The sequence below is a fragment of the Falco punctatus genome, assembly GCF_963210335.1.
Source record: "Falco punctatus genome assembly, chromosome: 6".
NCBI classification, from domain to species: Eukaryota; Metazoa; Chordata; class Aves; order Falconiformes; family Falconidae; genus Falco; species Falco punctatus.
Window position 1 is genome coordinate 37,154,503 of NC_137585.1, and position 13,019 is coordinate 37,167,521.

The following is a 13,019-nucleotide window of genomic DNA, read 5'->3' on the forward strand; positions in this document are numbered from 1 at the left end:
CCCCAAAAATGGCTCAGCATATGTAGCTGCTGCAGAAAGCACCTGCCCCCCCAGCAAGTGGGAGTCTACACACAGAGCACACAACCCAGAAACCTCTTTTCAGGCAAGGTCTGGGATGTCCACACCAACCCATCAAGCCACAAAATTTCCCAACAGCTGCGCAACAGCAGGAGGAGAGAGGCCACATAATGGGCTTGAACAGGTAGCCCTGTGGTTTATACTGGCACACCAATGTTATCAGCAACACTACAGGAGTCCAGAACTCGACTCCTACCACAGCCCCAGTCCTGCTGCCCTCATCTGCTCCACCTGATGACACTCTCCTCTCTCCTAAACTCTTCTAAAGGGGACAGACTTGGAAAGAAATTGGTGGCTCATGGTCAGAATTTTATTTTTGAGGTTAGCTGATCTGTTGTGGAGACTGATCCACTGATATTTTTCTAATTTAAGGAACATATAAGATGCCTAGAAATTGATAGCTGCTTTTTAATTAAATTGAAATAAGTAAATCACAGCCTGTTGCCATGGAGAATGAACAGACACAGCCTCTTGACTCCAGGGCAGGATCAAGCAGGAGAGGCAGACAAGGCTGTGAAATTAAAAACACCTATTTTAAAGCAAATGGTCTTGATAATTAGCAAAAAACGTGGCATAGGGAAATAATATAACCATATGGCAGGAAGTGGTTTTCAAGGTGAACTACAAAGCTGTTTTAAATAAATGAATAAACTACTGGAGCTGCTGGGTCTCTCACAAAATCGTACATGCAGGATTAAACGAGATTTTAAAAATACACCCCAAAAAATAGCAGCTCTTCTTTCACTCTACTGCCTATAGCCTGCATCAGTGTCTGTTCTTATTTTTAAGGACTTGTTTCAAGTGATTAACATTTGCACGTATTTACAGTTACCAGAAACATTTTCAACAGCCTTGCTGTTCACCCTGAAGCAAGAACCAAGTTTATGGGATATAATCCTGGCCAGGTCATCAGACACTAATAATCACCCCTGAATCTACACATCCGTGTTATGACTTCCATGACAAAGTGACTTTGGAGGGAATTTGCCCTCCACACACCACATATCCAACCCTGTGCTACATCTCTCAAGAAGCACAGCTCAGAGAGAGTCAAAAGGTAATGCTGGTCTGTCAGGGGGGAGGCAGCACAGCCTTCGACACAAGCTTGGCTGATGGGACAAGAGCCTCGCACACTCCCTTCCCAGTTTGTCCAGAGCACAAGGCATCAAAATATTCCACCCCTTCCCATTTCCAACCTCACCTGCTACCAGCTCACTCCTGTCAGGAAAGGCTGCCCAGAAAGACGGGGCTGGACAGTTTATGTTGCTTCTCTACCACCTCTGCAGAGAGGGGACTGTACAGCAGTTGTCACGACCCTTTTAAGACACTTCTGCTCTGCTCAGATCCAAAAGGGCTGCAGCAAGGAAACTCCCTCATCACCTTCTCGAGCCCAGAGAGGGCAAATCGGAACAAGACTGTCTTACAGTTTCCAGTGAGCATGCAGCCAAAGTACATCAAATTCATAATAAACCTAAAATATTTGAAATAAATTGTACCTCATGACTCAGTTTCAAAAGTGTGCTGTACATTTTTTTGAAGGGAAGGGACAGATGAACTAACTTTCACTTGAAACATCCCATCCACTCTGGGGAAAAGCCAGCCTTTTCTCCTATTTGTGAAAACACAAGTTGTCAGCCACAGTCATTAGTCTTCCACGGCAGCTAATGACCCACATGAAACAAACTGTCAGGGTCCCAGTCCAGGCCCTCGTGACAGAACTGGTTACATTAAAAACTAGTCACATTCTTAGCTCTAAATTCCCTTCCATTTCCCACCATAACCAAGAAACATCCACAAAGGGAGGGGAGTCAGGACAGGAATCTTAGAAAAAGAAGGGGTTGGGGAAAAAAGAGCAATTAAAATCAGTAATGTCTGCTTTCACAGTTTTGCCTGAGTTTAGAGCATTAGCTCCTTTAACTGAAATCACACTACATAAGATTCATGGCTTTCATTAAAAATAAACCCCAGGTCCAAGTCTGCAGGAAGATATGCATAAACTGGCAAATCTGGTTCACCCAAAGGACACCGACAAGGACCCGAATGCCACTGCTTAAAAATGCTGGGGTGGGGGTAGCATGAGTGGGCAGACTGGTAGTCTTTGAACAGTTGAGGCAAACAGTATCTACCCAACCTCCTCGCTCATGCACTCCCTTTCTTTCCAAAGCCTGCAGCAAGAGGAGCAGTGAAATGTCTTGGGACACACCGGTTGCACTAGAAGCTGCTACACACCCTCAGTTTCCCCTCTCCCTGCTGCCTTCCCTGGCGTGTGTTCGGTTTCTGACTGCTTGAACCATGGTCCTGCCCCACCACCTTGAACCCAAATGGCTTCACCGGAGCTGTTTCTGCCCTCACAGGCACCAGACACCCAGAGGGCAACAGATGGCTTGCTTCTCCTCACCTTGTAGCTTTACCTAAGCTTAATTTTGACTTAAAGAGAAGAGATTTAGCACAATTATCAAGTCCAGCCCAACACCTCCCTCTGAAAGGGAACTGTGGTTTCTTCTGTGCCCTCACAAGCCAAGATAACCATGCATAACCGTGCAGGGGAAGACTCCTTCCCAGGGACACTTCCAGTGGGACAGAGCCAGGGTTAACAGGCACCTGTGCTAAGACTCAAGCCAGGCAGCCACTTGGCATATAAAGAAACATGCTAGCTGTGCCCAGGAACAGGTTATTTTCTTACCACAGCAGAAAGGGTCACGAACCAAAAAACAAATTGAAGAAAATAAAGAAAAAAGAAAACCCTCAAACATAAATCCATTCTCTTCAGCAGCATTGCACTGTGCCATATACACCAAGAGGGGAGAGCACTTGCGGGACCAAGCCCCCTGCCCAGGCTGTCCACAGCCCCCCGTTCCCATCACTCTTGCTCACCCTCTGCCCGCTCTTCTCCAACCTCCTGCCTGTCCCTGTGCCACCACAGCTCCCTGCAAGTCCCTGCTGCACCCCCAGCCCATGTCCCTAGGACCCCTTTCTGCTACCCACAAACTCCTCCTGACCCCTACATCCCCAGTGCACCACACTCTCCGCACCCACACGCAGCAAAACCGGGAAGAAGTACTCCCCAAACCAGAAAAAGCTTCAGACACCAGCCTTGCCGGGATAATTTTCACCCAGCGGCGGATGTCCCCATGGCGCTCCATGGGCTCCAACCGGGAGTTTCCAGCCGTAAACCTCGGCCGCGTGTGGCACATGTGCGCGCCCCCGCCGCTGTCAACAACTTCCAGCAGCCACTGTCCCGGTGGACAAGTCCCGGGTGGGAGGGGGGCTGCCTACCATCGCCAGCAGCGATCTGGCTTGGGAAAAGCAGCTCGTAAGCGGGATGGCGCTTCGACAAAAAATAATAATAAAAAAATAAAAATCACCTTAATATTCTTAACAGCGACAAAGGTCGGTCAGTACGTCTTGGTCCATAAGGGGGGGGGTATGGGCGAAGGAAGGGAAAGGAAGGGGGGGTCACTGCACAAAACCGCACGGCAGTAACTGTTTGCTCGCCGTAACATGAACGTAACACGAAGGCACCGGAGGTGAACGAGGCCGCCCGCCGGGCAGAAACCCCCGCGCGGGGACAACCGGCGGTCTGCGGGCAGCGCCAGCGCCCCCCCCCCCCCCGCGCCCTCGGCACCAGAGCGCGGCCGCCCCCGCCCCGCCCGCCCCGGCTGCCGGAGACCCCCCGCCCCGCCGCGGCGGCGCCCGCCCTGCACGCGCGGGGAAGGCGGCCGGGGCGCGCGAGACGCGAGGGCGGCGGGTCGTTGTTCCCCCCCCCGCCACGCGGAGCCCCGGGCGGGGGGCCGCGCGCAGAGCCGGGGTTGCGGCCCGCGGAAGAACAAACAGCCCCCCCGAAAACACCGCACGCGGCGGGGGCGGGGGGGGCAACAAACCGCAAGATTTACAAAGTCACCCCAGCACAAATCGGGGGGAAGGGAAGGAAGCGGGGTGCCCGCCCCCCCCCTCCCGCGCCGCCCCCGCCCGGGTGAAACCCCCGCCCCGCCCGCGAGGTGGGGGGGCGCCTCGCGCGCCAGGTGAGGCGGGCGGGCAACCGCCGTCAGGGCCGCCGCTTACCTGTGGGGGCCGGCCCTCAGGGTCCCATGGCAGCCCCGTCCCGCCCCGCCCCGTCCCGCGGCGGGCAGAGGGGCTCCTCAGTCTTTGTTGCGCGGAGGGGAGCGGGTACGGATCCTGTCAGCTCATGTGCCGCGGCGGGCTCGGTCTCCGGGGCTTCTCCGTGCTGGTCCCCCCCGCTCCCCTGCCCGCCCTCCGCCGGCGCTCAGGGCAGGCCCCGCAGCCGGGCGCGGGTCTCAGGCCCGACTGGCTGCTGGCAGAGCGGCGGCGGGGGAGGAGGAGGAGCCGCCGGCGGGGCGGGCTCCCTCGGCAGGGCCGGGCGCGGAGGAGGGCTCTGGCATCTCACAGCGCTGCCTGGAGGGGGAGGTGGCGGGGGAGGGCGCTGCCGCGGGCCCCTGTGCCCCGTCGCGTGTCGTCCCCGTGTACCCCCCGGCTCCCGCTCTCGCCCCCGTTTCCTAGAGGAGGCGGCGCCGCGGGCCCGCCCTCACCCCAGGCCTCGCTGGGATCGGCCTCTGCCCCGGCTGGGCAGGCCCAGCTCCGGAGCGGGGTGGCCGCCCGCCCGCTGCGGTGGAGCAGAGGGAGCCGCGGCGGGTCTGGGGACGGGCGCTGGCTTTCCCAGGAACGGCCGCCGGCCGCCTCACGGCTGGGGGAGCCCGCGGGGGAGCAGGGCAGCGGCGCCGCCGGCCGCCTTTAGCGTGGAGCAGGAGCGGATAGAACGGGTCCCTGAGCAGTGGGTCCTTCCCCTCCTGAGGCTGCTGTTGCTGCGCTTCGGGCCCTGATGCATAGGCCTGGGCCTGCCACAGCAGCCTGGAAAGTAAATAAAAACGTAATTATGTGTGTTCTAGTTTGGGCTCGCAACAAAAGAGAGGAAAAACCCCTCGTTTTCTCTAGAAGACATCAGAGAAATGGCAGGACTGAGTCAGAGCAGCACCCTACCTCCAAGAGTGCTGAACAGACAAACCCTAAGACAGTCGGTTCCAACAAGCAGACGGCAACACTGCCCCCGAAGACCCCCCTGCGAAGACCCCCCTGCGACCTAGTGATCCTGTGGGCAGGCACTTCCAGACCCACAGCTGAGGTCTCTGTATTTAATATCTTCCAATGGATTTTTCTTAATGCATTGAGTATTCTTTTGGGGGTTTTTTGAACCATGTGAAATTTTCATATCTGCTACATCATGCCGCAAGCATCCAGCTGTCTTCTTCAGACAGCATTCAGTCATCTTTTGTTTGCCGAGCTCTAAGTGGGGGGCAGAAAGAGATCACCTTTCTGCAGCTCTTTAATGCCCCAATATGCCATTTTTCTTCATAGGCCAAGTCTGAAAAACATTACACCAAGCCAGGCTGTATATAGGAAACACAAATGACATTTCTATCAGAAATGCCGACAGCTCAGAAAACCTCGGCATCTTTCATCAAATACAACTGCAAATTCAATGAGCAGCTTCCCTGCCGCTCTAGTCGGTCCCAAGATTGCTCCTACACTGGCATCAGCTTTCTAGACACCACAATTGACATTAAAAAACGGCACCCTGCAAGCTAGCACATACACAAGAACATACAGACCATAAAACTTCCTCTATAAAGTGGATGCAATAAGACCAGCAGCCATCCAAAACGCACCAAGAAGCTGTGAGATTCAGCCAGCCCTGCAGATACTGTTGCACCTGCACTGAGGGGAACACTGGTGATCTGCTTGATCCAGCAAGGTCACTTTTCCAGCAAAATAGATATGAATTTACTACAATAAAGATACGACAGGAACAACAGCAATTTTAGAAAATCACTTTTCAAGGACTCAGGGTTTAATTGGTGTTTGTCTTGTGCAACAAAAATTAGCAAGGACTGGCAAAGTCTCTGACCACATTAGCTTTCTGCAAATTTGTTTTTCTGCTTTTTATTTTAGAGTCTGTACCGTAGCATTCCCTCCTACAACCATGTGCCCCTGATAGCGATAATATTCCACGCTAAAATTCATACATAAAATAATCTTTTAAATTAGTGTCTCGGAAAGATTTTTTTTCCCTGTGTCTCTTCTAACCTTCAGGCTCTCCCTTTCCCAGCTTGTTACAGGAAGCAAATCCGCAGATGAAAACACATGAAATAGAACCAGATACCACCAGAGCATCAAACATGAAATATACCAGTACCGCTCCACAGACAGCATAATCAATGCCCTTCCTCACCTAGCAAAACCGCCAAAATTCTTTGTTCCTGCACGTAACTCATCCCAAATCTCTACAGTTCATCACTTCACCCAGCACACGAGATACCCCCACAGAAACCACATGAATTAAACTAAATAATTTCTGTCTTAGAACGCGTGCGTACAGCCAGCCATTAAAGGACAGAAACATATACTCATCATTAGGAGAGTATCTGTCAGACAGCAACAACTCAAACCCCTCAGTTCCTTATCCCAAAGGAGACATACAAAATGTTCCCAAAAGATAAAGCTCAGAATTTAAACTTATAATCCCCGGATACTAAAGCTCATGGATTTAATGGAGGTGTTGCCTTCCTAGCCCATTACAGCCTCCCTGCTGACCTCTCCCTTTGTCACCAGCACAAACAACCCTTTTTTGCTAGTGCTCCAGCAGAGAACCAACAGCCTGTCAGTCACTTCTGCTCATGCCCTTTCTGCTTCATAGGTGCTCCTTTTTTTCTCAAGTGGTCAAACTGATGAATATAATTAGATTAAAATAAGAACAACTGCATCAAACCTGTAGTTAGCTTGAATACTGCTGCTTTCTGTCAGATCTGATACAGAGACCCTGTGCCCAAAAGCTTGTTTGCTTTTTCCAGCCTTATCAGTTTATCTAATAAAAGATACCACCTTTTGCCACAAACCTTGCTTCCCTAGGATCTTTAGACCATCATGGCTACAACACCACTTATAATGTCTTGCTTGCTTTGACTGATTCTTCCAGATTCTCTTATCTGTGAAATAGCGTATGATAAAATGTATTCCCTTCTGTATCGATTCTTACACTGTTTTCATAAATGTAATATCCACGTACTTTCTAGGACTGCATTAGCTGATCTGAATAACACCTGTCACATGGAGGGTTTGTTTTTCTTTTTCTTGTTCTTTCCCCAGGAAGAAAATGGTGCGTGGAGCAAAGTGTTTTGGTTTCATGAGGTTGGGGTTTTTTATTTCCCCTCCTCTATTCACGTTGCTCTGCGTTTATACCAGAGAAAATAAGGATGATAGCAATTTCTGTGACAGACCTTATTTCCCAGGGAAGTTACTTTCAGAGTGTTGAGCCACCCATAGAAAGATGTTTCCTCCACAAAGCAACATTTTAATATGTCATTCCCCACCAAAGAAAAGCTAATCCATATTCTTGACAGTTGGAACAGAAACTTCTTAAGGAGAGAACAGTGTTTCCCTTTCTCCAGAAAAAGAGTTTCAACCCGTGATCCTCAGTATGTGGTGTTCAAACAGATTGTTGCAGGTTATTAACATAAAGGCCAGCGCTCTATGCAGTTACAAGTAGGAAATCTGGAAACCAAAGAGTAACATGCCTTTTAATTGCACTCAGGCAGATTATCATAGAACAGCTTGGAGGGGAAATGGTGGAGACAGACTATTTCATGCTAAAAAATAGAGAATTTACTTATATGTAAGGAATCACACTGTTGTTCCTCAAAGGGAAACCCTGAGTAATCCCATGTGTCTAAAAAGGCAGTAGGTACAACATACAACCTACTGAAAGATAGAAACTGAGGTGAAGAGAGGAATCATCTGCACTCAAGCACTGAAAGCAGAAATACCAGAAGACCTCAGGGAGACAGGAGACAGCAGATTTAATATGTTTTTGCAATGTGATATGGCAGCAAAAATCATGCAGTTAATTTAATTTGGGGTTGTAAAGGCAGAGACCTCTTCTCAGAGATATAGGCAATAGTCCCATTTTTTAATATAGTCGTGAGACCGCAGTTTGAAGACATGTTTAGTTCTGGACAACTCAGTGCTAGCTAGATGTCAACAACTTGGGGGGGAAATAAAAAAAGAGGAACATAAAATGATAAAAAAGCTGGAAGGGATTACAGCGTGTGTAGGTTGGCCAAATAACAACTGTGAAGAGCATCACGGGAATTGCCCATAGAACTTCAGGGGTGGAGAAGCACCAGGGAGCGAGAAAGACTGTTTAAGGTTGTCTGAGGGAGTATAAATGGTATAAATGTAAATTAAATTAAGCAAAGGAAACATTAATCTACAAGACTGCAAGATGGCATCCCAGAGGAGCTCCCATCACCTGATTCACACAAGACTGGATGGAGCAAAGCATACAAGAAACCACTTAAGAAACCCTGACTGCAGGAAAGGATTAGATGAGGACAATATGCCTTTGGGATCATTTAACTGCCCACTAACCGGGACATCTGGAAAGCACTAGGTCTCAGCCCAGTACTACACCTGTAGTCCAAAATAACCATGCTTAGTTCCAGCAGGTAGCCATAGAGGGAATGCTGTGTTCAGAGGAGTTGGGAGTGTGTGTGGGGTCTGTATTGTCAGAATTTTTCCCTTTTACCGCTGGGATTCTCCTGAGAGGTTACCAGCTCATCATCTGGTAAGAAAGCAGCAATGGCACTCCTGTGTTTTGATATTGTCACCATAACATTCCCTTGGATTACACAGATTTTTTAGTAGATGTCCTGGATGGCACTTACCTCTCTCAGAAAGACTGTAGCATCCAGATACAGTGGTTAATTGGAATGAAAAAAAATCAGAGGCTTTATTATTCCTTAGTTAGAGGGAGGAGATCAAGATAAGTACTTTTTCTAACATAGGAAAGCCAACTTGAACTTGTACCCCTAACAACTTTACATCACACCGTGCCGGCACATATTCTCGCCTGCCTGTCATACAGAAAAGGAGCCCGGACAGTATAATATGTTCCTCCCAAGCAAGGGCTGATATACTATGTTGCTCTGCATCCTGGATGTGCCACACACAATCATGGAGGGGGGGGGGCGGAGGGGGAGGGGAAGGCCAAAACAATTTTATAAATGTTCTATAAGGGGTTTGAATGTCTTTTCTTATTTGGTCTATATTTTTTTTAACACGACCCCTTAGGGAGGCATGTGCAGAGATAATTACCAGTCCAACCACATACAAAGCACACAAAGGTATAGTCTCCCATAATTGTTGACCTTAAATGGCCTTTCTTTACATAGAAATGTCATGATCTTCATAAAGGAAACCTTTCTGCTTATTTATTTAAATGAAAAACAAGGCCTAACATGCACAAGCATACACTAAATGTAAATGTACTAATGTTTGGGTTTGAGATAGTCTTGTAATGAATTGCTGAAGCACATCCTAAAAGTAATCCATTATATCCCTCTAGTTTATCATGAACCTTCTGACTGTTTCACTTGTACTCTGCCTAATGGCCCGTCTTTCTCAGGACAATATATGATACAAACCTCTCTGTAATTTCATGCTCTTACCTTGCAGGTTATGTTTAAAAGAAAGAAAAACACAACAAAGGAAGTAGTTTCTCCTTTCTTTTAAATGTAGCTCTTGTTTAAGTGCTAGGACAGGCACTGTCAGCTCTGAAAATTCAAGATTAATCAAGCAATTAAGAATTGATATCTGGTGACTTACCATGACTGGAAATGAGAGATGCTGCATTCATTTTAGTTCTGCAAGAACCCAGAATAGCTAACCTGATTTTTATGGACAGCAAGATTATTTTATATCTTTTGGGGAGGAGAAGAAGAAGAGTTACAACTCCTTCTGTTAAACTTGTTTCTTTAAAATCCCCATCTGCATTTTGCACAATCCTTAGCAAAGGGCCGGTCTGTACAGAAGGCCATGCCAGAAGAGCTGTTGTACTTCAGATTCACACCCTGCCTTGACCTGAATGAGTCTGAAAGTGTACAGAAATCCCAAGAGAGCAAAAGCCAAGCTGAAGTTTTACTTTCTCTTCCCCATGTGCTAGTGCAGCACTGCACAGCCTGAATAAACAACCCAACCGAGCAGGAATTACATCACCTCAAAACTGTGGTTTCCTTTAAACATTAAAAAGAATGACAAGCATTTCCATTCGTGTAATTATCAGCATTATCACATCTCTTCACACCTCCTTCTTCTCCAGCATCCAACTGTTGGGATGGTAGGGACTTCCCTGCCTCCTTTCCTCACAGCAGAGAGCGCCTTTGCAACAAACAGCTGCAGCCATTTACTCTTCCATGTCTAACCCCTCTCAACATGCTCACGCACTTCTTCAGCAATCAGGAAGACTTCTTGAGCTGGATGAGCGGCACCTCAGCACATTCCCTCCATAAACACTTATTTGGGGAATTACAGCATACATATTCAGGCTTTCCATGATAATTTGGCTCTGACAAGCTTTACCTCATTGCCAAAATGGTGAATACCTCTGTAAAAGAGAGGAGTAACTTCTCCTGCAGCTATGCTACCTCAGCAAACAGACCTCAGACAGGCAGACATGAGCCTGATCGACACCTGCATGAAAAAATCAAAAATGTGAAGCAAAGTGCTGCAGAAACCGGTGCTGGTGACTCAGGAAGAAACTTCCTTTTTTCCTAAAGTATAAGGAGCTCAAGCAGCGACTACCCACCTAGCTATTGGCTCCTACCTGGACAACCTGATACAAATAAGGACACAGGAATCTGAATTCTCTTCCCAGCTTCACCTCTAACTCTCTACAATTTTGGAGAAGTCACTTAACCTCCCAAGTCTCCATTTTTTCTGTGTATAAAGCTGAAACATCATACTAAGCCTTGCAAGGACTTCTGAAATCTTTTATTTTAATGGCACGTGTCAGTGCCAAAAACACTGTTAGTAGCATTACAGGGCTAATTCCCTCACAAGGGAGGGAAGCTCACTGTGGTACAGGTATTTTGGGTACAATTACTACCACTGGAAGTAATCAGATATCATTGCATAAAAATGTAGGCAGACAAATCTTTCAGATGGGACAGAAACCAGAGGCCCTGACTGGTTATTAAAAGATGTAACATTTTGAGGAAGCCCATATGTTAGCTTTTCCATGTTCACCCTGTTGCAATTTGGTTAATTACATTCTGACTCCTTAAAGCAGGGTGGCTGACCTGCCTGGCCCTACCAGCTGTATATCCAAACCTTTGTGTGGCCCGGAGCAATACAACACAACCCACATACTTTAAAGAGCTGAAAGAAAAGAGGAGCCCCAGGAGAGGTTCATCGGCTGGTGAGGAGAAAGACTCCCTCCCAGAAACGTGAGCCCACTCCTCCTGCCTAAACAGTCCTTGCCTCAGGAGCTGACAACTTGCCCTCCTGTGTCACTTCTCACGGGAACCTGCCTGGTATTGTCAAAGCACCATCGCACTTTGTTCCCAGGTGGCCGTGTCATTGCAGAGCTGGTGCTGTGAACCTTGCAGATACACAGCTCACAACACAATTTGGCAGCTTGAAGGCCTGGTTATTAATAGTGAAGTACCTAGTAACATACTAGTTACTAATAGTAACCTGCATTTTTATTTTATCATTAACAAAGGAAAACATTTTATCCCTGACAGTAAGTGGAGACCGGCTTGCCCTAGAATCAAGCAAAAGAAGACACTGAAGGTTCACATTCTCCTCTTCCCTTGAAGACCACTAGTGCTCTCTGACCTTGTCCTTTTTTACTTATAAACTCTTAATGATACTTCACTGTGCATGGCAAATCTTGACCACCACAGAATCCCAAAACACAGAAAAAGCAGTATCTGAGCCTTCATCAGCTTCCTGACACAGCAAAGAGGAGCAGCATATACTGCAAAGAATTTTTTCACCACGGACATAAAATACATTTTCCCAAACCCAAGGCAAGATGACATTTCCAAATGGTGAAATAAGGTGGTGGCATCTCCAAGCAGCCCCTAACATCTTGCTAAGTGTGCATTTCAGATGCCAGTCTCACCCAGTGATGGTGTCAGCAGCCACTCTCCTGTCCCTCACATTGGGCAGCCACGTGCCAAGACCCTGGTACCAAGTTAAGCTATTTCTCCAGGCTTCACCGACACAAAGGAGGGGAACCTGTCCTGCCCTCATCTCTTCACAACTGCTGGTGGCACCTGGGCTACGGTGCAAAGCTGTGAAGGGTGCCAGAGGCACCAGCCCTAGGGGCAGAAGACAGTGATGGTTGGGAATGTTCTGCATGGCTGTAGGTGTCCACCCCCAGAGTCTGTGGTCTGGGGGCTACCAGGGGAGCTGGCAGGGGGATGTGGGCAGGTAGGGGACAGGAAAGAGAGCAGAGAGGACCTAGGGCACCATCTGGTGGCTTCAGTCACCGCCTTCCCTAAATCCCTGTCTCAGGGTCACAGTACTGCATGGCCAAGGGCTGAAGAAACACCAGGTCTTTCCAAGAGACAGCCCAGCAGGAAGAAGAGACCTCTGCCCTTGGCCCAGACTAGCATGCCCTTAGGGCACTGCTGGGTGGGACAGCAGTGCAAACCAGAGCAGCAATAACCATTTCACTTGGGTGCTGTTCAGTCAAGTACTCCCCTTGATAAAGAACCAGGCCTAGATGAGTATTTAGAGATGATTTACAGTAGTGACACCCCTGAGAAGGAAAAAGGAGTGTAAGAAAGAGTGATGAAAGAGAACACCTTGGACTGCACCTTGGACATACATTTCATTGTCGTTATCCACCACAGCAAGTTCTTTCTTATCTACAGATAAAGGCAAAATATAGTCGGTGTGTTTCTTACAACACAACAGTACCCATGCAAGAGCTTGTCCTCTGCAGAAAAGGATGAAACCAACAAACCAACGAACCAATCAAGTGTACCCCAGTTTCTGCCTTCTCAAATTAGGATTTGCTGTAAAGCATTGTGAAGGAGTTGTTTTAAAGGGACTAGATGACCTCAGTGTCACCAACACCC

The 13,019-nt window shown here is 48.3% G+C and overlaps 1 protein-coding gene across 6 annotated transcripts in view; it reads right to left on the reverse strand.

Annotated features, from left to right (window-relative positions):
* Positions 1–9,098, reverse strand: part of TCF20 (transcription factor 20) — a 135,504-nt gene extending 126,406 nt beyond the window's left edge. For 4 of the 6 annotated variants that reach the window (XM_080393090.1, XM_080393085.1, XM_080393084.1 and 1 more), the window contains exon 1: positions 4,141–9,098. The gene's annotated coding sequence lies outside the window, so the exon portion shown is untranslated. The remainder of the gene's footprint in view (positions 1–4,140) is intronic. The other 2 variants (XM_080393092.1, XM_080393093.1) reach the window with 2 other exon arrangements.
* Between the last annotated feature and the right edge of the window lie 3,921 nt (positions 9,099–13,019).